We start from the raw sequence: 25723 nt of genomic DNA on the forward strand, positions 1-25723 counted from the left end.
TTTTTTCAAGGGGTCGAACCGCTCCTCTTTCGTCAACAATTCCGAACTATGTGCATAGATTGGCACATAGCTCTGTTTTTCGTCAAGTTTCTTTTCTAATTCCGACACTCTCGTAATTACTTGGCAAGTGGTTGTCGCAAGCGTTTCTACTTCCCTTTTTTTCTCTTCGCAGGTATTAGCCTGCTTCGTCACTTTGGTATCTAATTCGGATACTAAAGCCTTTAAAGTTTCCACCTTCTTTTGATCCTCTTTTTTCACTAATTGAATTTGTTCTGTCACCTTATTCTCGATGATCGGAGCAACTGATTCTCCTATACTTTTCTCGATTCTGCTAATTTCGGAATAAAAACGAGTATTTATGCTCGCAATTTCCGCCTGAACGCCTATCATTTCCTGTTTAAGATTACCGATTTCGGTATTAATTACAACAATATCTTCTTTGATTTTATCAACTTTTGTGTTAACAACTCCAACATTGTTGTTAACAAAGTTAATAGCATTGTTCTGATTGTCTAGCATCCGTTCAATTTTTTCAGACTGAGCTTCTTGCTTGGCAGCCTGAGCTTCTTGCTTGGCAGCCTGAGCTTCTTGCTTGGCAGCCTGAGCTTCTTGCTTGGCAGCCTGATCTTCTTGCTTGGCCGATTGACTCTTGATTTCGTTAATCAAAACATTCAATAAATCAGTTAAATTCCTGGAAACTACCGGTTTTACTTCCGTAGCGGCTTCCTCTTTAATTGTCCCCCCGTATTCGTCATCAAGGGATTCAGATTTGATTTTCACTTCCGATTCCGAAACATTTTCAAAAGTTTGGAATTCCATTTCTGCTCTTTGTTGCGTTTCGGCGGTCGCGTCTTTCATGCTCGCCGCCTGCCCCTGAACAATGGGTACCGCGGTGCGCGTTTCCCACTGTTCGACCGATTGTTCCGTATCCAAGTCTACCAAATTTTGGTAATTGTTGCCTTCACTCATTTTAATAATTTTCAATATAAATGCCAAATCTCAAATATAATTAGGATTACTGCCACTACTTATTCTCGCTGACGTAACGGCCTGTACGTAACCAGTACTTTGTTACGAGATTTGCACCATACAAAATTCGTGTCCAGAACAACCTCAAATCCAAAGATTGTCCTGTCACCAGGTCGCCACGTGTAACCTCCCCCTCACTTATCGACCTTAATGACAGTGAAAAATTAAACCGCGTGTACCTAATGGAAATTTGGGAAAAGCAATCGTCACCGAAGTTAATCTGTCGGTAAAGAGGGAGGAAAGGGTTCCATCTTAATGAAAGGAAAAATGCAAATGAAACTGGTGGAAATTAATTTTGAAAAGGGGTAAAGTTAATAAAGAAAGTAAATGTGCGGCCGTTACGTTAACAATTAACTAGCGGTAATTAGATATTTGAGATTTGGGGGTAATTACGGTCGCCAGTCCTAAGGACAATTACTATAGTAACTGAAAAAGAAAGGTTATTACACATGTAATTAGCACTAGAAGTGTGGCAACTGAAGGTTGACACGTGTAGTGTGAAAACTGAAAGATTGTCAGAAGTAATAAATTTCGCTACACTCTGACTTAATTTAGCAAAAGAATTAATAAAACCGGAAAATCGAAAGTTAATTTAGTAACTGAAGTCAATAGTGAGCTTTCTTTCTGAAGCACATCGAAATTCAGTAAAATACGGTTAGTCTTGGACTACCTCAACAATCATTTCAAAAGCAACTTGACTCTACACGATTTAGAAATAAGAGATTTAACTTCGAATTTGAATTAAATGATTCTGAACAATTAACAATAGTAAAATTTAGTACGTACCAAGCTGAGCTGGAGTCACAGGTAAGCTAAAATATGCAAACAAAACTCGCACTCTTAATTTGTGCTTGTGTAATCTAAATATTGTAGCCAGCTATGAATACTTAAACTGAACTTTGAAATTAAAGCAGTGAAATTGAATGATGCTGCTTTAAGGCTGGCGTTTGAATTTCAACGACACTCGGGTTCATTTCGGAAAAGGAAGGGACCCTGCTTGGCAATGCAATTGGGACAATGAGCAACAGAGGTTCATGCTAAGTTGCTGTAATTTTGTGATGCAACAATTTTAAAAGCTTGAAAAGCTGAGGCCTGCCATACAGTTCTAAAACCTTACGTGCTTCCAGTCTTCCTTGTTGGTTGATTGAAGGTTTGAAGCTGTCGATCGAGGAGGTGGCGACAGTCACTCATTGTCGGCCGTCGCTGTTGCAGAAGCTGGATGTTGGCGCGCCTTCTTCTCGACACGGTCACCAGGCGAAACGGGCTCTTGATGTGCGCCAGCTAATGCTTCCCGTCCGCGACACCGTGTCAGAAACTATCATAGCAAGTCGAGCGCAATTACATGCTGCCAAACCCCGAAAGCGCGGCAACTCGCGGGAGCGTCACACAACACACCTGCTCCACTGCACTACTCCAGCCAGACTCCCCATGCTCTGCCCGCGCTCCACGCGGCAGAGTTCACACTACCAAAGATCCTAAACACTTTGGTTCTCCACACGACCTATCGATGTATTCGTTCGATAGCATAGTTTTCCCTAGGCCAGACCCAGCGTAAAAATACAAAATAATCTTTACACAACAAACCAATTATACATCGACGTAAATGCATATATATACAAATAGTAAAACAATTACAATATACAAAGACACAGAAACGTCATATATTCAGGTAACAAAATAAGGAAAAAAATTATAGTACAATAGATGGAAATACGAGGATATGCATTTCCGGCGTTACAAGTGCCCCACATTGTCTGAGGACGTTCGTGTAACCTAAACAGACTCAGAAAATGTCCCAAAAAAGAAACAGCGGAAATGCATATGCTCAAAACATCAACAAAATTTAGCATTAGGCTAATAGACCATAAATCAATTTTTAGACCATAATAATTGAGTGGAGACACTCCTAATCTTATTCCACTCTGTCATCTTGCACAAAATAAAACAGGTTAACAACATCTTAAAATTCATAGAAAACAGAAAATTGTTTAGCTATTCCAAAATCATTAAAATTCGTAACACTATAAGAAATGAAATACTATTTGCAAAATTAATTAGAGAGCATGGTCATAAAAACAGGTAGATCAAAATACGCAAATAAATAATTAAATAGACTACACATTTTGTATAACCTTTTCATAATTAATATTCTCGTCACGAGAATATATTTAACGCTAAACAAGAAAATAATGTACGGCAGATCGACAAAAACATAAATATTAACAGCAGAATTCTTTCACATCAGCTGTCTGGGAAAAAAAAAACAACTCCACCTTCCGTACTCGCAAGTACAAAGAATGCCTACAGCAGCACAAGAGCCAACAGCGGCACTAGAGCCGACAGCGGCTCCGCCTTGCCAGTATTGTTGCGCCCGCCTGTGCGGCACGCTTGATCTCACTCGCCCTTGTAACGGCGTTTCCAGAACGTCCGTTTCACTGAATTCTTTCGGAAAAACTCACTCCCGAGTAATCTCAAGGAGTCCATAAACACTATCACAGTGGATAACTCAACACTGTCCATCTTCACACGCATGTACTAGCCTGAAACTTAAAACAGCGTCTAAGTACATCGGCAATGACTAGTAAATCACATATTTATGAAATCTTACAGCTATTTACGAAATCATATTTACATTCCTTAATCTACTGTGACTCAGCTGAAAACTTAAACTAGCAGCTTGGATTTTTCAGATGATTAGATCATGATTAAATTGATTAAAATTAAATTGATTAATCAAAATTAATTACTTATTAATTACAACTTCTTTAATGACCTTGGTCAGTCAAAAGCAAGGCAATCTAGCAAATCGTTAAATCTTACACTCTATTTTACATACTGTACAAATTACCCATTGTGTGGTACTAATCGATCCTAGGTTGGTACAATTTCAAGTCTACAATGTTCCATATACCTAATAGTTTTCCAGAGCTTGGATACTCTAAGCAATAAGCATTTGTGTGAGGTATACCAATGCCTTTATATGGTCCATTATAAACAAACTTAAATTTAGAGATTTCATGGTCTATCTCGCTGGATTTCTCATGAGCTTTTACAAGTACTAAGTCTCCTATTGCAAACTTAGCAAAACACGCTTTAGGTCATGACGACGTATGTGAGCATCGGCTTTTAGCTTCATTACTTCTTGCAAACGATCTTTTTTCACACCAATACTAATGTTAATCCGTGGAGGGAATTTGATTATCTCTTCCACTAAACTTTTACTTCTGTCATCCAACAGGATTTCCTCTGGAGAAAATCCCGTCGATTCATGTCTCAAGGTGTTCATAATTCTTTCACATACTGCTACATATTTGCCCCATGCCCTATGGTTGTCATGGCAATAGGTGCGGCAAAGTCGGCCTAGCTCACACATATACCTCTCAGCGGGAATTCCAGCCGGACAGTAAGCTGAAATATGGATCACTTTGACCAGATTACTTTCCATGCCTTCATTCCACAACTTAGAAGTAAATTTTGCTCCATTGTCTGATAGAATCGCCTTGGGCTTACCAATATGAACAAAATAATCTTTCACAAGCTTGCTATAGACCACTTTGGCTGTAGCTTTCCTAATCGGGTATAGTTTGATGAACTTGGAAAAAGCTTCTAGCACTACTAAAATGTAGGCAAAGTTTCCTGATGACTTGGGCAAAGGTCCGTACAAGTCCACGCACAGTAATTCAAAGGTGTCGTTAGGCCTTATACTTTGCATAGGACCACGACTCGTACAGTTGGTAACCTTCACCTTCTGACATAAATCGCAAGTTTTCACTCTGTCAGTAACGCGTTTTAACATGTTGTTAAAATGCACTACTTCACTCAGCTTTTCCGTACATTTCTTAGGTCCACAGTGACCATACGCCAAATGGTAGTAGTCTATTATTTCCGTGACGTATTTGGTGGGCCAACATACCCGCCAAATATTACTATCTTCACCCTTACGTATGTACAAGATCTGATCGTATATCTTGTAATACTTCCTTAATTTCTCTCCTTCTGGACTCCTTTCGTCGTATCTGGTTTTCACCATATTTAAACAACCGTCCGCGTTCTGATGACGACGTAGATTCTTACAGACTTTCATTATTAATTTACGTCCATCAACTTCTTTAAAATAGTATAATTTGACCACTCCATCTGACTCATCTTTCAATATCTCTTGATTAGACTCGGGCAACCGCGACAGCGCATCCGCTACGCAATTGTCGGTCCCTTTTACGTGACAGATGTCATAGTTAAATTGCTGTAAATACAGCGACCACCTAGTCAGTCTTCCGTGAAGTAGTTTACAATCCTTCAGATAAGTGAGCGCCTTATGGTCAGTATGAATAATCACCTTACGGTCCCAAAGGTAGCCCTTGAACTTCTTGAATCCCCACACGATAGCGAGACACTCTTTCTCAGAAATCGTGTAGTTTCGCTCACTTTTTGATAAAGTTCGACTCGCGTACGCTATCGTCCGGTGTTCCTTATCCTCTCCTTTATCAACCTCTTGGAACAGTTCTACCCCCACCTCGTAAATCGACGAATCCGTTCCTAGATGGAAGGGTAGCGATAAATCAGGATGAAATAGTATGTTAGGTCTTAACAACTCGTCTTTTAATCTCTCAAAAGCGGCCTGACACCCGTCAGTCCACACAAACGGAACGTTTTTGCGTAAGAGGTTATTCAAATTTTTATCATTAAACACTTGTCCTTTTACAAATTTCGGTAAAATCCTGATAACCCTAGAAAACTTTTTAACTGTTTCCTAGACTTGGGTGGAGGACATTTCCTTATTGCCTCTAGTTTCTCTGGCTCCTTCGTAATACCAGCAGTGGTAATTACATGCCCTAAAAATTTCGCCGGCCGAAGTGGCCGTGCGGTTAAAGGCGCTGCAGTCTGGAACCGCAAGACCGCTACGGTCGCAGGTTCGAATCCTGCCTCGGGCATGGATGTTTGTGATGTCCTTAGGTTAGTTAGGTTTAACTAGTTCTAAGTTCTAGGGGACTAATGACCTCAGCAGTTGAGTCCCATAGTGCTCAGAGCCATTTGAACCATTTTTGAACCTAAAAATTTCAGTTCCTGCTTCACAAATTCGCATTTCTTTAGCTTTAGAGTCATTCCGCCACGGCGCAGTGCTCTAAAAACTTCATCTAACAGGTCACAATGGTCATGCGAAGTGGCATTGGCCAACAATAGGTCGTCAACATATACAGTTAATCTTGAACTCAAAGCCGGTCCTAGCACTTTATCTAGGGCCCTGATGAATACGGACACAGATATATTAAGTCCAAACGGCGGTACTCTATACTGATAACACCTGCCCGCAAACAAGAAGGCGGTGTATGGCCTAGATTCTTCTTCGAGTTCTATTTGCCAGTAACTAGCCGTCATATCGAGGCTAGTCATGAACTTAACGTCATGAAAACGTTGCAAAATCTCCTCCATACTCTCTGGTCTGTCTGTTTCACGTTGAACGACCCTATTCAACGTGCGTGCGCCAATCACAATACGCGCACTACCATCCCGTTTTTCTACAATGACCAAACCGTTATTGTATGGACTCGTACTTCTCTCAATCACTCCCCATTCTATCATCTTATCTACCTCCCGTTGCACTGCTTCCTTTTCGGACAGCGGTATAGCATACGGTCTCACGAAGAATGGTTCGTGCGGAATTACATGCAGCTTGCATTTATATCCTTCCACAAGTCCCGGTTTGTCTGAAAACACACTCTTATTCCTCATTATCACTTCATACAGGCCTCGTCTTTGTTCGTGTGTTACGTTTGACACACCGTCTACAATACTTTCCAATTCACTTTCTAACACTATTGTCAATGCCGAGATTCCTCACATTACAGTAGTTCAAATTCATACCTACATCAATACCATCCGGCCAGTTAACAATGTGCATAGGCTGGTATTGCCTATGCACACCGTCTCCTGCCTCGTCAAAGCTAACTACTATTGTAGGTTTGTTTATAAATAATACCTCAACAATCATTTCGAAAGCAACTTGACTCTACACGATTTAGAAATAAGAGATTAACTTCGAATTTGAATTAAATGATTCTGAACAATTAACAATAGTAAAATATAGTACGTACCAAGCTGAGCTGGAGTCACAGGTAAGCTAAAATATGCAAACAAAACTCGCACTCTTAATTTGTGCTTGTGTAATCTAAATATTGTAGCCAGCTATGAATACTTAAACTGAACTTTGAAATTAAAGCAGTGAAATTGAATGATGCTGCTTTAAGGCTGGCGTTTGAATTTCAACGACACTCGGGTTCATTTCGGAAAAGGAAGGGACCCTGCTTGGCAATGCAATTGGGACAATGAGCAACAGAGGTTCATGCTAAGTTGCTGTAATTTTGTGATGCAACAATTTTAAAAGTTTGAAAAGCTGAGGTCTGCCATACAGTTCTAAAACTTTACGTGCTTCCAGTCTTCCTTGTTGGTTGATTGAAGGTTTGAAGCCGTCGATCGAAGAGGTGGCGACAGTCACTCATTGTCGGCCGTCGCTGTTGCAGAAGCTGGATGTTGGCGCGCCTTCTTCTCGACACGGTCACCAGGCGAAACGGGCTCTTGATGTGCGCCAGCTAATGCTTCCCGTCCGCGACACCGTGTCAGAAACTATCATAGCAAGTCGAGCGCAATTACATGCTGCCAAACCCCGAAAGCGCGGCAACTCGCGGGAGCGTCACACAACACACCTGCTCCACTGCACTACTCCAGCCAGACTCCCCATGCTCTGCCCGCGCTCCACGCGGCAGAGTTCACACTACCAAAGATCCTAAACACTTTGGTTCTCCACACGACCTATCGATGTATTCGTTCGATAGCATAGTTTTCCCTAGGCCAGACCCAGCGTAAAAATACAAAATAATCTTTACACAACAAACCAATTATACATCGACATAAATGCATATATATACAAATAGTAAAACAATTACAATATACAAAGACACAGAAACGTCATATATTCAGGTAACAAAATGAGGAACAAAATTATAGTACAATAGATGGAAATACGAGGATATGCATTTCCGGCGTTACACATGGACACCCGTATCTTTGATTCACATCTAGTTATAAGACTGTAACTGAAAACGTGCTGTACATACTCTATGGCGGAGCATCAGGAATCGGAAGAAAAGCTGTTTTCATTGTCGGTTATACATTACCACCAAGTACTTAACATTTGTACGCATTCTTTCGCATTTTATTTGCTACTTCAATTACGTTTATAACCAGAACGAAAAATGCTCGTAATGTAGCACAAAAAAGGCGAATATATTCTGGGCATAGTTGGGGATGTAAAAGAAAGGTACTAGCCGTTTGCCTTATCTGGCAGCTCCAAACGTTTAAGTCAAAACATCTTGTCATATTAGCGCCTTTTTACTTGGATCAGTATCAATGATCATCTCAAGTAAAGTAACATGACACATGATGTCATGTCTTATAACGTGACACGTGCCATCACGTCACATGGCATTTGTCATGTCGTGCACTATGACACAATGTGACATTAAAGCTTAGGATGCATGCATCCCCACTCTAGGATACTTCCTAATACAGCTGCACACCCACTCTCGGATACTTCCTATTGTAGATAAACTTGTGAATATTTGTTCTTACGTACCATACCGTGCATGTAACAGGGTCTGGGTCTAAGAGAGCTCACTGCGCTGGGCAATTAAGATTAACTCGTGAAAAAAAGACGAATATTTCAAGATGTTTTGATTCAACTGTCTTTGAGTTGGGTTGTTTGGTGGAGGAGACCAGACAGCGATGTCATCGGTATCATCGGATTAGGGAAGGACGGGGAAGGAAGTCGACCGTGCTCTTTCAAAGGAACCATCCCGGCATTTGCATGGAGCGATTTACGGAAATCACGTAAAACCTAAATCAGGATGACCGGACCGGCATTGAACCGGCGTCCTCGTGAATGCGAGTCCAGTGTGCTAACCACTGCGCTACCTCGCTCGGTCAGCTGTCTTTGAAGCTGCCAATAAGTCGAAAAGCTAGTTCCATTCTTTTACATCTCTAACACTGCCCAGAATATATTCGCTTCTTTGGACTACGATAGCAGCATTTTTCATTCCAGTTCCCATCTTTTAATCTACCATAATTTTGACACAGTTTGGCGACCGATGTAGGTTTGTGTTGACTCGGGCGGCTACCAATCTGCTATAGGCTTTTATATTGTCTTTCGAACCATGTTGCTTACATCGTGGCATCGGATAAAGCTTTCACAAAAAACAAGATGGCTATTAATTAAGTGTATTTGTCTACAAAATTGTAACTGATTTGCACAAGTTTGAGGCATAGAAGTGGTTCGCCTCAAAAAACTCACAAAAAAGTGTTTTTTGTTCGTAAAATCCGAATGAGACTAGATTCGTGAGAGATACTTTCCAGTTTTGTCGTAAGAATGCATTTTTTTTTTAACGGAGCTGCAGTAAGAGGGATGTTTGAACGGTTATAAAAATGGCCACAGGTCCAGGCTAAACCAAAAACTTTTCACCCCACGTTCCTAGCTCAAATAGGAACCGAGCATCAAGAACTCGAAACAGCGTCTCCGTCCATGACCTTTTCCGCGCTGTAACCATAAAGATGAAAATAGTATTCGTATTACGAGTAATCAGTGGCTGGGATGTCTCGTAGTCTTTTTGTGCTAATTGATTCTTGTGCATGCCTTCCAGTTAATCAAAAAATTTCAAAGATACAGACATATCGTTGTTTATGAATAAAGAGCGATTTAGAAGCACCTCAAGATGGTAAGGAAAGAAACTGTGTAAAGTATGTATGTAGAACTGTAAACAGATCCTAGCCAAGGCTCGACATACTTTACGTACCAAGAATAATTATGTAACCCTTGTGCGCAATTTCTGGTTAAGCTACCTCTCAAGGACAGTTATAAATTTAAAAATTACAGTGTCGCCACCAGCCCAAGCCCTTCCTAACAATTAAGAAAAGACCGAACTGGAAATTATCACTTCAATTACATTAATAATTTAATGATAATAATGCAATTTTTTAAAGACACTAGCAAGACGAACAGCATTGTATCTCGTATATCAATGTGCTTGTTTAATTAAATAGATTTTTCCTACCATTTTTGTTCATCACAACTAAGCAGATTAACTTCAGAAAATCAGGGAATAGAAAATTAATTTGAAAACTGGCATCAATGAGAAAGATAAAGGACGTAGAGTTTATGTTTTAAGTAGCACATTTATTTCATTACTGCATTTGATGCACATCCTATGAATACACGTGACTAGTGCCTGAATGAAAAATTTAACTAAATATTTTTCCAAAAAATGGTAGAATAGCGCAATTAAAAAGGGAAAAACACACAAAAGGGAAGTGGAACACAATGATTCAATCATTCCATCTACACAAGCACGACAGAAATAGTTCAGAGAGATACCTATCACCATTATGCTCATGTACTAGCTTGGAAAGAGGTTTATTCGATTCGCAAGGTTTGTGAAGTAGATGTACGACATGGAATCCACGCCTGCTGCTTACGAACGGCCGAACTTCAGCACGTGGTAAACTTGATTACGAGTTAACTGTTCAGTAATTAGACATTAAACCAGGCACAAATGTAAGAAATTTTAATGGTGTAATAGCAGAATGATTTCTCCGTCACGAAATAAAATTAACTCGGCACGGCAGAAACCCTCTCTAGGAGCTACGAACTGTACTCACCAACCGCTAGCTGCAGAGCGTCCTTCCTCCATCTAGCTTCCCCTAACTACCGGTGAAACGGAAGCTACCAGAGGGGTAGGCTTCCGCCACCAACCTGACAGACAAACCCACCTCAGACTAAAAGGGGTAAACCTCTCTGTCCAGGTACTGGGATCCTAAGTTGGTCATCCTATACTGCCCTCCAAACGAGAAACAAACATCACCTGCTCCTAGCAGACGACAACCAACTCAGCGTCCCCCACAAAAGAAAACCGAAACCACTCGTAAAAACACTCATTCAGTCACAGTTACGCACACGTAGTGTAGGGTGAAGGGAAAAACGTAATAAATACAGGACATGATTTCCTATGGAACACAAAAAAATCAAACACAATAATTATCATTTAATAAGCCTTAGTTTGAGTGCTCAGTCTTTCTGGGAGAGTTAATAAATTAAACCGCAATCAGGTGGTGGACAGAATAGGATGCACAGAATCCAGTGAGACAAGCGTCTATGAAACGACTCCACAGAGACCTTTCAACTGGTTACATTTTCTAATGCATGTCCTTATTCACGTCTTGTACTGAATAATTAGAGTTCTCGTCGTAAATACTCGAGTTCGCTGCGGCTCCATACTTCGTGTTTTATGTGCAACTACCGCCCTCCAAAAGCCCTGGCAGTTCTCGTGTCTCCTTTACGACCAACGCGAGACGTTTTGCTCCCATAAGGAAAACTGCGCTTCTGCAGACACGACTGGCAAACAGTGAAATGCCTGTCACGTTACCGAAATTTATGCCCTGGACTCCCCCTTGCCCAGATGTCGTTTGTTATGCTTCGTTGTTGCTAACTTTTAAGCCCTTTGTTGAGCTCCTCGTCCCATGCATAAATTTTACTCCTCGTAATCGATTTCCAGTCCCCCACTTCTTCCCCGCCCTCCGTATTCTTAACCCAGAATTGATGCCTCCCGCGGTAACTTGATTGCGTCGCTTGTCCCGGAGCCTGCAACGTGCTGAATCGCATTAAATTTCGCTAACTATTTTCAGCTCAGATGACAACCAAGTAATTTGAAAATAAAATCGTCTGATGTCTCACCTAAAGTAACTTGTAAAGTATGTGAAACTGTGCTAAAAAGCTATAACGTCACTACATTATATACACAATGGATGAGAGTGTCAATGTTGGGACCTAATGCGGGATGTCTTTAACAAAACTTGGTACACAATCACTGGAATAAGATACAGTGCTTGTAAGACACTCCTAGCGCTGTTAGTGGTTTTGCTAGGGTGGGAATGGTGTAGCATGCAAAAATATGAATAACTCCAGAGAGTCTCGGGCGATTTTAACGACAAGAGAAAAACTTTGTCTATGACACCCGTAGAATTCTAACAATATTGTGGGCATCTGGCCTACAACACACAGGGACACCAAAATCATTGGTACAGCTCCTTCAGTCGGGTGACAATCAGAGTTCCATGACCAGTTGAGGGAATGATATCATGGACCATGATGTCTTAACACTGTGGACAGATAGTTTCATCATTCTCTGCCAATCGTCAGAAAGAACCATTTATGACCTCAAAATACTAGGAGACATCGTTTCCTACGGCGTTAGCTTTAATCTGCAAATGTTTGTAACCTTTGTCTTGAACTGCTGCTAGGAGGGTCTCTTAAGACGTTCCCCAGGCACTCGTACTTAGGTGATCCAGTTTTCCTTAGTTGTCCTTGCATCGGTTATTTTCTGTACGTTGGAACAGCTGGAACAGACCCCTCCTCATCTGTACTTGTTTTAACCCTATACGGGGCCTGCACTGGTCTTTCCAAGAGAATAATGTCGTAGGGGAGAGTGCTTTACTCTGGAACACTTCTCAACTTTCACCTCTAGCCGAATCTGCAATCAAAGTTTAATATATTTTCTTATTCCAATTTTAAAGGATGACACCCACTTTCTATGTGCTGCAGCCTATTCATGAAATCACAAAAATTATTCTGGAAATTTAAGATTTTTTCCAAAAGTGAAATATCGTTCCACGGTGGAATATGGATTGTAAACAGCAATAAATATGGGATTGAAATTTAAATCGTTGCAATTGAGAAAATCTTGTCAATACTTCATTTAATAGTCTAACTGTTGTAAATTAGTGAAACCAGATTAAGCAGGAGGATTATCAGAAGCCAATTACACTCCTGGAAATGGAAAAAAGAACACATTGACACCGGTGTGTCAGACCCACCATACTTGCTCCGGACACTGCGAGAGGGCTGTACAAGCAATGATCACACGCACGGCACAGCGGACACACCAGGAACCGCGGTGTTGGCCGTCGAATGGCGCTAGCTGCGCAGCATTTGTGCACCGCCGCCGTCAGTGTCAGCCAGTTTGCCGTGGCATACGGAGCTCCATCGCAGTCTTTAACACTGGTAGCATGCCGCGACAGCGTGGACGTGAACCGTATGTGCAGTTGACGGACTTTGAGCGAGGGCGTATAGTGGGCATGCGGGAGGCCGGGTGGACGTACCGCCGAATTGCTCAACACGTGGGGCGTGAGGTCTCCACAGTACATCGATGTTGTCGCCAGTGGTCGGCGGAAGGTGCACGTGCCCGTCGACCTGGGACCGGACCGCAGCGACGCACGGATGCACGCCAAGACCGTAGGATCCTACGCAGTGCCGTAGGGGACCGCACCGCCACTTCCCAGCAAATTAGGGACACTGTTGCTCCTGGGGACCATTCGCAACCGTCTCCATGAAGCTGGGCTACGGTCCCGCACACCGTTAGGCCGTCTTCCGCTCACGCCCCAACATCGTGCAGCCCGCCTCCAGTGGTGTCGCGGCAGGCGTGAATGGAGGGACGAATGGAGACGTGTCGTCTTCAGCGATGAGAGTCGCTTCTGCCTTGGTGCCAATGATGGTCGTATGCGTGTTTGGCGCCGTGCAGGTGAGCGCCACAATCAGGACTGCATACGACCGAGGCACACAGGGCCAACACCCGGCACCATGGTGTGGGGAGCGATCTCCTACACTGGCCGTACACCACTGGTGATCGTCGAGGGGACACTGAATAGTGCACGGTACATCCAAACCGTCATCGAACCCATCGTTCTACCATTCCTAGACCGGCAAGGGAACGTGCTGTTCCAACAGGACAATGCACGTCCGCATGTATCCCGTGCCACCCAACGTGCTCTAGAAGGTGTAAGTCAACTACCCTGGCCAGCAAGATCTCCGGATCTGTCCCCTATTGAGCATGTTTGGGACTGGATGAAGCGTCGTCTCACGCGGTCTGCACGTCCAGCACGAACGCTGGTCCAACTGAGGCGCCAGGTGGAAATGGCATGGCAAGCCGTTCCACAGGACTACATCCAGCATCTCTACGATCGTCTCCATGGGAGAATAACAGCCTGCATTGCTGCGAAAGGTGGATATACACTGTACTAGTGCCGACATTGTGCATGCTCTGTTGCCTGTGTCTATGTGCCTGTGGTTCTGTCAGTGTGATCATGTGATGTATCTGACCCCAGGAATGTGTCAATAAAGTTTCCCCTTCCTGGGACAATGAATTCACGGTGTTCTTATTTCAATTTCCAGGAGTGTATAAGTTTATTACATTCTGAAATAGAAGCTATTCTAAACTAAGGAGAATTTAAATTTTCAAGACAGGTGAAATTGTTAGGACATTAAAGAACACATTCCGTTTGCAAATACCACATGTTCCATGGTAAAAGATCTTCTTCAGTTTCAGGGTATGACTTAACTGTCCAAGTGATAGAACGTGCAGACCCCTTGTGTAGGGGTGGCTCTAACTAGTAATGAAAACGTCCAAGGACCCACCGACTGCTTGAGCTTCGAATAAAAGTCATCAGCAAGTTTCCGCCGATATAAGGAATCGCCCTTACGACGGCCATGTTAAGGAAGGCAGAGCAGTGGACGCAGGTTCAGGGCACTCATGCCCTTTGGGTGTGAAACTTTTCTAAAAGGTGGAAGGATCATCAATGACCAGTGGCAAAAGAAAGCAGAAGGTAATGAAAACCACCACATTCAATATACATAATGTATCAGGACATGGAACCTGTAACTGAAAAAGTGTCGTGATGGTCTCTCCGTTAGTAGGAGATTCCTGATCAGTTCCCCATTTGGATCTTCTGGAGGAGACTGTCATGGGGAGGTGAAATGAGACAAAATGGAACAACCAACGAAATGATAACGTCTACGAGTCTGAGCGTGGAATGCTATGTCTGAACGTAGTAACAAAGAAAATTTAAAAAAGGGAAAAGCAAAGGCTCAGTCTAGATATAGTGATGGCCAGTGAAGTGAAATGGAAAAAAAGGATAAGGATATCTGGTCAGATAAATATAGGGTATATTAACTGTAGCAGAAAATAGTGTAACTGGGGTAGGATTTGTTACGAATAGAAGATTAGGGCTACTGTGAAGAGCTCAGTGATAGTCTCTGTATGTCCATCTTTTTAGCGATGGTTACGGGTCTCTGCTGTTCGATTGAGGATGTCAAATAAAACAACTTTCAGCCGTCAATTTTCAGTCTTATTTTATTAGGCAACCAGTTTCAGCGCTTTATTACGCTATCTTCAGGCCCGACCAGTGTTGCTGGTATCACAAACGAGGTAGATTATTCCTACAATTCGGTCAGGTGCCTGAAGATGGATTAGTAAAGAGCTGAAACTGGTTGCCTAATAAAATAAGGTTGAAAATTGACGGCTGAAAGATGTTTAATTTGACATCCTCGTTCAGTGATAGAGTTGCTTTCGTCAGACTGGAAGCGAACTAATGCCGAAAGCCATGGTTCAGGTATATACACCGACGCCGCAAGCTGAAGATTAAGAGATAGAGAAAGTAGATGAGGACACTAAACGTGTAATTTATTGTGTAAAGGGAGATGAATAGTCACGGGAAATTGGTATGTGATTGCACGGCAAGGAACAGAAGAAGGGATTATGGGAGAATGTGGGCTTGGCAGTAGGAAAGAGAAAGGAGAAAGACTAATTGAGTTCTGAAACAAATTTCAGGTACTTATAGACAATACTCGTTTAAGAATCACAAGAGCAGGAGATACACGTGGAAAACACCGGGAAACACGGGAACATTCCACCTGGATCACATGGTCCGACAGAGATTTCGAAATCAGGTATTGGACAGCAAGGCGTACCCGGGGGACGTAAAAATTCAGTAATGATGAAGAGTAGACTAAAGTTCAAGAAAATTATCTGAAAGGATCAGTGTGAAAGATACTGAAGAATTGAGGAATGACAATACGCCTATGTACTTCGGGCATCACAAATGGTGAACAGACAAACATAGATGCAAAGAAAGTAACTATGATGAAAGCTTGAGTTACTGAAGACGATCTTCAATTGCTTGGTGGAAGAAGTAGGTACAAAAATGATCAGGGACAGGTAGGAATATAGCAATATAAATCACTTGTTGGTGTTGTTGTCTTAAGACCGAAGACTGGTTTCATGGAGCTCTCCGTTCTACTCTATCCTGTGCAAACTTTTCACCTTCGAATAACTACAGAAACCTACAACCTTCTGAATCTGCTTACTGTATTCATTTCTTAATCTCCCTACTTCCCTCCAATACTAAACTGGTGATCTCTTGATGTCTCAGAATGTGTCCCACCAACTAATCCCTTCTTTTAGTCACGTTGCGCGAAAAATTTCTTTTCCTGCCAATTCTGTTCAGTAACTCCTCATTTGTTACGTGAACTTCTCATCTAAACTTTAATATTCTTCCGTAGCACCACATTTCGAAAGTTTATATTCTGTCCTTGTCTAAACTGTTTATCGCCCATGATTCACCTCTGTATTGGCTACACTCCGTACAAATACTTTGAGAAAAGACTTCCTAACATTTAAATCTATATTAGTCGTTAACGAATTTCTCTCCTTTAAAAACGCTTTTTGCCATTGCTAGTCTATGTTTTATGTCCTCTCTACTTCGACCATCATCAGCTACTTTGCTACCCAAATAACAAAATTCATGTTCTACTTTAAATGTCTGGCTTCCTGATCTAATTCCCTCCGTACAGCCTGATTTAGTTACATTCCATTATTCATTTTTTGCATTTGTTGATGTTCACCTTAAGTCCTCTTTTCAAGACACTATCCATTTCGTTCAACTGCTTTTCCAAGTTCTTTGGTGTCTCTGACAGAATTACAATGTCACTGGAAAACGCCAAACTTTTTATTTCGTTTCCATCAACTTTAATTCCCAATCCTAATTTTTCTTTCGTTTCTTTCAGTATATTTCTCCAGAATCCTAGCTGATCTCTCCCGAGGTTGGCTTCTGCAGGTCTTCCCGTTTTTTCTGTAAAGAATTCTTCTTAGTATTTTGAAATCAAGATTTATTAAACTGATAATTCGGGAATCATCGCATGTGTTAGCGCCTGTTTTCTTTGGAATTGCAAATATTACATTCTTCTTGAATTATGATGTTATTTCGTCTGACTGATTCATTTTGCACACCAAATGGAAGAGTTTTGTCATGGCTGTCTCTCCCAAGGCTATCAGTAGGTCTGACGGAATGTCGGGCCTTGTTTCGACTTAGGTCTTTCACGGGCCTATGTAATTATTCTGGGAATACTAAATCTTCCACCTGATCTTCAGTTGGTTCTCTTCCAGTTCTACAACATTGCCTTCCTATTCATCTCCCCTGTATCAACCATCTACACACTCGTTCCATCTTTCACCTCTCCCTTCTTTGCATAGGGCTAGTTTTCCACCTGAGCTCTTGACATTTATACACCTGGTTGTCTTTTCTCCAAGGATATTTTTAATTTCCCTGTAGGTGGTATCTGTTTCCCCTTGTGATCTAAATCCTTGGATTTGCCGTCCAGCCATTCCTGCTTAGCCATTTTACACTTCCCATTAATATCATTTTTGCACGTTTGTATTCCCTGCAGCCTGTTTCATTTGCTATATATATATTTATTCTCATCTTTCCTCAGTTGAATTCAATATCTTCTATGCTATCCAGGGATTCCTTCTAGGCCTTGTATTTTTCACCTATTTGATTCTTTGCTACCTTCACTGTTTCATCTCGCATCTTCAAAGCCACAAATTCTTCTTCTACTGTAGTCCTTTCCCCTGTTCTAGTCAATCGTTTCCTGAAATATGAGCAACCTCTGGTTCTTTCAAATTATATCCTTGATTTCTTTCTGCAATTTCGTCAATTTCAATCTACAGTTCATAGCCATTAAGCTGTGATCAGATTCCACATGAGCCCCTGGAAATGTTCGATAATTTAAAATCTTGACCCAAAATCTGTATCTTAACACTTTATAATCAGTCTAAAAGTTTCCGGTGTTTCTAGGTCTCTTCCATATATGCAAACGCTTTCACGATTCTGCTAAATGCACTTCTAACATAGCGTTTAAGGGAAGTAAGACTGAAGGAAAAGTACACGCTCCTAGGATTTGTCGATCTATAAAAAGCGTCCGACCGTGTAAATGGGGTAAGGTGATCGAAAATCTGAGAAAAATAGGGGTAAGCCATAGGGGAAGACTGGTAACATGCTGTATGAGCAAGAAACAAGACTCGATGACCAAGATCAAATGGCTCGGATTGAAAAGAGAGTAACAGACGCAGCCTTTCGCCCTTAGTGGTCAGTGTATACGTGGAAGAAGCATTGACGGAAACAAAAGAAATGTTCAAGGGTGGGAATTAAAATCTAGTCTGGATGGCCATCAATGATAAGATTTGCTAACGACATTACTATCCTCAACAATTACGGGATTTATTGAATGGAATGAACAGTCTAATGACCGCAGAATATGGAGTGCAAGTAAACGACCAAAGGAAAAAATAAAGAGAAACAGCAAAAATGAGAGTAGCGAGAAACTTAACATCAAAATTGGTGATCAAGAGGTAGACGAATTTAAGTAATTCTTCTATCTTGTAAGCAAAATAAACCAGGACGGATGAGGCAAGATGGACATAAAAAGCAGACTAACATAGGCAAAGGGGCTTTCCTGGTCAAGAGAAGTCCATATCAAACGTAGACCTTAATTTGAGTAAGAAATTTCCGTGAATGTACGTTTGGAGCACAGTTCTGTATGATAGTGAATCACGGACAGTGGGAGAACGGGAACAGAAGAGAATCGAAGCGTTTGAGATGTTGAAACTTAGGTAGATTGGTAAGGTATGTGGAGGTTGTCGACAGAATCGGTGAAGAAAGAAACGTATGGAAAAGACATGATGATAAGACATGGGGTAAGAAATCAAGCAGGAACTTCTGTGTTACTAGGAGTTGTAGTGTGCGAAAACTGTGGAGAGAGAGACAGAGCTTTGAATACATCCCACGAATAACTGAGAATGTAGGGTGCAAGTGCTACTCTGAAATGAAAATTTTGGCACAGGAGAGGGATTCGTGGCGGGCCGCATTAAACCAGTCAAAAGACTGATGGCTTGCCTATCTTTGGTCTTGGTTAACTTTTTACGTTACTTAAGGAAAACTGTATTCGAATATTTCTCTGTGCAGTAGCATACTAAAGCAGTGCTAAACCAGAAGTAAAGAATAAATGTTATTACTATGTTTGATAACAACGCATTTATTAACACTCTCTACATTTTGTAGATCAGGACCTCTGATGGCGCCACCATCTTTGCCAATGACAGGACAGAAAAATAGAAAGCGTTTTAGTAGCTGATCTCGAGAAACATTAGAAAGGCAGGAATATGTGAGAAAATACAGTGTTCTCAAACTGCGTCGCAAAAAAGTGCAAAGTGCAAGAATCGGGAAGACCACTTAACGTGGTCTACACAATGGCAGCTTAAGCGAAGGCAGTTTCGCACCTAAATTTATTTCGCGGGTTCCAGGGCGAACCCGACGATTTGCGTAATTATTTGCGGATGGGTGTGGGAACATATGGAACATCTAGGTAATACTGACTTTACGACTTATCGTAAAGGATACAGACCAACAGTTACAGAGTTTCTTGACTGGAATACATTTATTTGAAGTTATTTCATTTCCTTTTCTGCTTAATGTCATCAGTCTTATGACTGGTTTAATGGGGCCTCCCACGAACGTCTGTCCTGTGCCAACCTCTCCATCTCATAGTTTGTATTTGCAGCCGTCGTTTTTAGTTATTTTCTGGACATATTCCAAGTTCTGCCTTTCCCTACAATTTTTTACCATCTACAACTCCATCTACTTCCATGAAAATCATTCCCCGGTGTCTTAACTCAGGTCCTATCAGTCTGTCTGTGATCTCCACGTGTTCCTTCGTTGCTGATTCTTCAGAAAATATCTTCATTTCTCATCAGTCCATCTAATTTTTAGCCTCATTCTTTAGCACCATATATCAAATGTTTCTAACATAAACAGCCAGAAAAGTGGAAACAAGAAACCGCTTCATCGAGAAGCTATGAGTTTTAACGTGGGGGGCATCGCCACCCATCCTGCGTTCCTCTGTTGTGGGTCTTGCCTTCCCAATAAGTGTTTGACCATACACCCACATCAAATCGACACTACGACACATAAATCCTCTCACGTACGTATACGGAAGGATCGTGGATAGCAAAAATCAAGATATTGAAACTGTAAACCATAACCGAATCCGCTCATTGTGAGCACCAATAAAAACACCAAGGATCGTTGTGGATGATGAGTTCAGCGTTTATGTTCAAGAATGGACTGGACAGTAGATAACAAGTGAGATATGACCCACCACGCAAAACGCTGTCAATGCTCAACATAATTAGAATCATTATGGTTTGTGTGCATAGTTCTGACACGAGTAGGGTAAGCAGCCATCCCTACATTGTGATTGCCCAGAACGACGAACCCTCTACCACATCACACAAAAGTATGTGTCACAATGTACTATGCTACGTCAGCAGACTCCCTGTTGGCGTCTCAAAAGCCGATAAACTACCCTGAATGCTTCTTTTTGAGGCTTAATATTGCATATATTATCGTCTACGTTTTACGTGTTCGTTAATGTGTTATAAAGCCATACTATATTAGTAAACAAGTATATTTTTCCTGTTTTCTCAAAGCCCATGATTCATTTCCATACAACGCTGTGTTCTAAACGTACATCCTGAGGAATTTCATCCTCAAATTAAGGCAAAAGTTTAATACCAGGAGACTTCTTTTGGTCGGGAATGCTTTCTTCTTCTGTCCTCCTTGCTTTGTGAATAATGTGTTAATTTGCTTCCAAGGCAGCAGAAATCCTTCAGTTCGTCTAAGTGGTGTTCTCCTAATCTAGAGTTAAGTTTGTCGCTAATCTCATTTCTCCTACTCCTCATTACATTCGGATTTCTTCGGTTAATCCATAATATGTGCACAGTACACTGTTCATTTCACTGGGTATGTTCTGTAATGGTTTTCTGCTTTCATTGAAGAGAGGAACGTCACCAGTGAATCCTATCGCTAATATCATTTCATCCTGGAATTTAATCCCAGTACTGAACATAGCTTTTGTTTCCAGCATTCATTCTTCGATGTAGAGTGATAAATAGAGATGAAGCTTGCATCCCTGTCTTAGAAACTTTTTAATGCGAGCATTTTGTTCTTGGTCTTTCATTCTTGTAGTTCCGTCTTTGTTTTTATACATATTGTATATTACGCGTCTTTTCCTAATTCTTACACCTATTTGTCTGAGAATTTCGAATATGTTCACCGTTTGACATTGTCGAACGTTTTTTATATGTCGAAGAATACTACACTCATGTTTTATTTTCCTTAGGTCTTATTTCCATTATTAATAGCAACGCCAGATCTGCCTCGCCTGGTGCCTTTACCTTTCGTAAAGTAAAAATGATGGACATCTAACAAACCCTCCATTTTTTTCCATTTCTCTTTATATTATTCTAGTCAGCTATGTGGATACATTAGTAGTTGAGTACACCACTAAAATTTCGAACATGTGGAATAAACAAAGATTTTATTATTGAGTAAATTGGTTAAAGTGTTGTTTTTGAAGGGGATTTATTTTCAACTCTAATTGTTGCTACATTTAGAAAAGATAATCATGAAAAACAGATTACTTCAGTTTTCATTTGCTTCTGTTGGAATGAAATTCGGGAAGATGAAATAAACCCAAATTTATTTATTCGCTATACGTTTCAACGGTTAATTATCATTATTATTATTGTTTGTATGTAATTATCCGTTTCAGTAAAACCAGGTTTTCAAGCGATCAGACCAACAAGAAATATGACTCTCAAGACCTTTCCATGTGTCTTCAGCAACAAGCACCAAATATTTTTTTCCTCAATGACTGCATGAGAATTTAATGTAACGTTGCCGGCCAGGGTGGCCGAGCGGCTCTAGGCGCTACAGTCTGGAACCGCGTGACCGCTACGGTCGCAAGTTTGAATCCTGCCTCGAACATGGATGTGTGTGATGTCCTTAGGTTAGTTAGGTTTAAGTAGTTCTAAGTTCTAGGGGACTGATGACCTTAGCAGTTGAGTCCCATAGTGCTCAGAGCCATTTGAACCATTTTTAATGTAACATTTAACAACATTCTCTACTATATTACACTTTTCCGCTCCCAGCCTCTAAGTTTCCGTCATTTGCAAAATGAATTCTGTTTGAAATATCTGAATTACCTGTGCGTTTATTTATGGAGTAAATACTGCATCTGCTGAAACATGGCACTTTACATGAACGGAGCCAGAAATGTTTTCCCGTATTCGACTTAAACATCGGAACGTGATACATGGAATGAAACATTACTGACATAATGATGACTGATGCCTTATATTAACTTTTCTTTGTGAATTTTTTATTTCTCTGCCACTATGTATTTCACCACATAAATTTGTTCTTATCTTAATACCAATAATCAGGGAGCTTTTTTTTAACGTTACCTTCCATCTTCACACATTTAACGTACATGATTGGCTCTCAATACTTAGAAAAGTCTTGTACTGTGTATAAGTCAAAGAGCTGGAGATATACATTTTTGCTGTCACATTACTTATTTCTATGTCGGCTAATAGCTGTGTGTCTCAGTTGCCAGCAAATTAATCTCCTCTGCCTGCTACGGACGATAGGAATCATTTCCGCCGGCCGCTCAGTGCGCTAATGTATTTCCGTAGTACCATCCGGTCCCTTACTCCCCCTTACTTCGACGACGAGGAATAATTAATACATCTGAAAGTTGCTTTATCAATCAATTTATCATGCAGTCCATTAATCACCCTGGAGTGTGCCGGATGTCCTCCCCCCCCACCGAAACTTTTGTGTGCTTCTTTGGGCCATCTCCTGGTGCGTCTGTAGGCGCCATTTACTTCTTCTAACCTACTACTTGTCCTTTGTACAGTCGCAATTTTCGAAAGGTTTTCAGAAACGTGGCAATTTCTCGATAGTACTTAAACTTGCAAGTGCCATGATTGTCGTTAAACTCCGAGTACATATCAGAATGTCTACAGACAGTTTCCCTGATTAAAATTCCCAATTGTAAACTGTGAACACAGATTGGTGAAAGTTTTATTTTGTTTCTGTCTGACTTTAAGAACAAGCTAACACGGGGATCACTTACTCTGTGCAATAGTTAATCAATGGATTTACATGAATATTTAAATGCATCTCTAGTTGCGTATCAATGTATCAATTAGTTGACTTTTTTTTTCTTTTTTTTTTTTTGGTCATCAGTCTGCTGACTGGTTTGATGCGGCCAGCCACAAATTCCTTTCCTGTGCTAACCTCTTCATCTCAGAGTAGCACTTGCAACATAGGTCCTCAATTATTTGCTTGACGTATTCCAATCTCTGTCTTCCTCTACAGTTTTGCCCTCTACACCTCCCTCTAGTACCATGGAAGTCATTCCCTCATGTCTTAGCAGATGTCCTATCATCCTGTCCCATCTCCTTATCAGTGTTTTCCACATATTCCTTTCCTCTCCGATTCTGCGTAGAACCTCCTCATTCCTTACCTTATCAGTCCACCTAATTTTCAACATTCGTCTATAGCACCACATCTCAAATGCTTCGATTCTCTTCTGTTCCGGTTTTCCCACAGTCCATGTTTCACTACCAAACAATGCTGTACTCCAGACGTACATCCTCAGAAATTTCTTCCTCAAATTTGATATTGGTAGACTACTCTTGGCCAGAAATGCCTTTTTTTCCATAGCGAGTCTGCTTCTGATGTCCTCCTTGCTCCGTCCGTCATTGGTTATTTTACTGCCTAGGTAGCAGAATTCCTTAACTTCATTGACTTCGTGACCATCAATCCTGATGTTAAGTTTCTCGCTGTTCTCATTTCTACTACTTCTCATTACCTTCGTCTTTCTCCGATTTACTCTCAAACCATACTCTGTACGCATTAGACTGTTCATTCCGTTCAGCAGATCATTTAATTCTTCTTCACTTTCACTCAGGATAGCAATGTCATCAGCGAATCGTATCATTGATATTCTTTCATCTTGTATTATAATTCCACTCCTGAACCTTTCTTTTATTTCCATCATTGCTTCCTCGATGTACAGATTGAAGAGTAGGGGCGAAAGGCTACAACCTTGTCTTACACCCTTCTTAATACGAGCACCTCGTTCTTGATCGTCCACTCTTATTATTCCCTCTTGGTTGTTGTACATATTGTATATGACCCGTCTCTCCCTATAGCTTACCCTTACTTTTTTTCAGAATCTCGAACAGCTTGCACCATTGTATATTGTCGAACGCTTTTTCCAGGTCGACAAATCCTATGAAAGTGTCTTGATTCTTCTTTAGCCTTGCTTCCATTATTAGCCGTAACGTCAGAATTGCCTCTCTCGTCCCTTTACTTTTCCTAAAGCCAAACAGATCGTCACGTAGCGCATTCTCAATTTTCTTTTCCATTCTTCTGTATATTATTCTTGTAAGCAGCTTCGATGCATGAGCTGTTAAGCTGATTGTGCGATAATTCTCGCACTTATCAGCTCTTGCCGTCTTCGCAATTGTGTGGATGATGCTTTCCCGAAAGTCAGATGGTATATCGCCAGACTCATATATTCTACACACCAACGTGAATAGTCGTTTTGTTGCCACTTCCCCCAATGATTTTAGAAATTCTGATGGAATGTTATCTATCCCTTCTGCCTTATTTGACCGTAAGTCCTCCAAAGCTCTTTTAAATTCCGATTCTAATACTGGATCCCCTATCTCTTCTAAATCGACTCCTGTTTCTTCTTCTATCACATCAGAGAAATCTTCATCCTCATAGAGGCTTTCAATCTATTCTTTCCACCTATCTGCTCTCCCCTCTGCATTTAACAGTGGAATTCCCGTTGCTTTTAATGTCACCAAAGGTTGTTTTGACTTTCCTGTATGCTGAGTCTGTCCTTCCGATAATCATATCTTTTTCGATGTCTTCACATTTTTCCTGCAGCCATTTCGTCTTAGCTTCCCTGCACTTCCTATTTATTTCATTCCTCAGCGACTTGTATTTCTGTATTCCTGAGTTTCCCGGAACATGTTTGTACTTCCTCCTTTCATCAAGAAACTAAAGTTTTTCTTCTGTTACCCATGGTTTCTTCGCAGCTACCTTCTTTGTACATATGTTTTCGTTCCCAACCTCTGTGATGGCCCTTTCTAGATATGTCAATTCCTCTTCAACTGTACTGCCTACTGCGCTATTCCTTATTGCTGTATCTATAGCGTTAGAGAACTTCAAACGTATCTCGTCATTCCTTAGTACTTCCGTATCCCGCTTCTTTGCGTATTGATTCTTCCTGACTAATGTCTTGAACTTCAGCCTACTCTTCATCACTACTATATTGTGATCTGAGTCTATATCTGCTCCTGGGTACGCCTTACAATCCAGTATCTGATTTCGGAATATCTGTCTGACGATGATGTAATCTAATTGAAATCTTCCCGTATCTTCCGGCCTTTTCCAAGTATACCTCCTCCTCTTGTGATTCTTGAACAGGGTATTCGCTATTACTAGCTGAAACGTGTTACAGAACTCAATTAGTCTTTCTCCTCTTTCATTCCTTGTCCCAAGCCCATATTCTCCTGTAACCTTTTCTTCTACTCCTTTCCCTACAACTGCATTCCAG

The sequence above is a fragment of the Schistocerca nitens genome, chromosome 2 (assembly GCF_023898315.1).
Source record: "Schistocerca nitens isolate TAMUIC-IGC-003100 chromosome 2, iqSchNite1.1, whole genome shotgun sequence".
Taxonomy (NCBI): Eukaryota; Metazoa; Arthropoda; class Insecta; order Orthoptera; family Acrididae; genus Schistocerca; species Schistocerca nitens.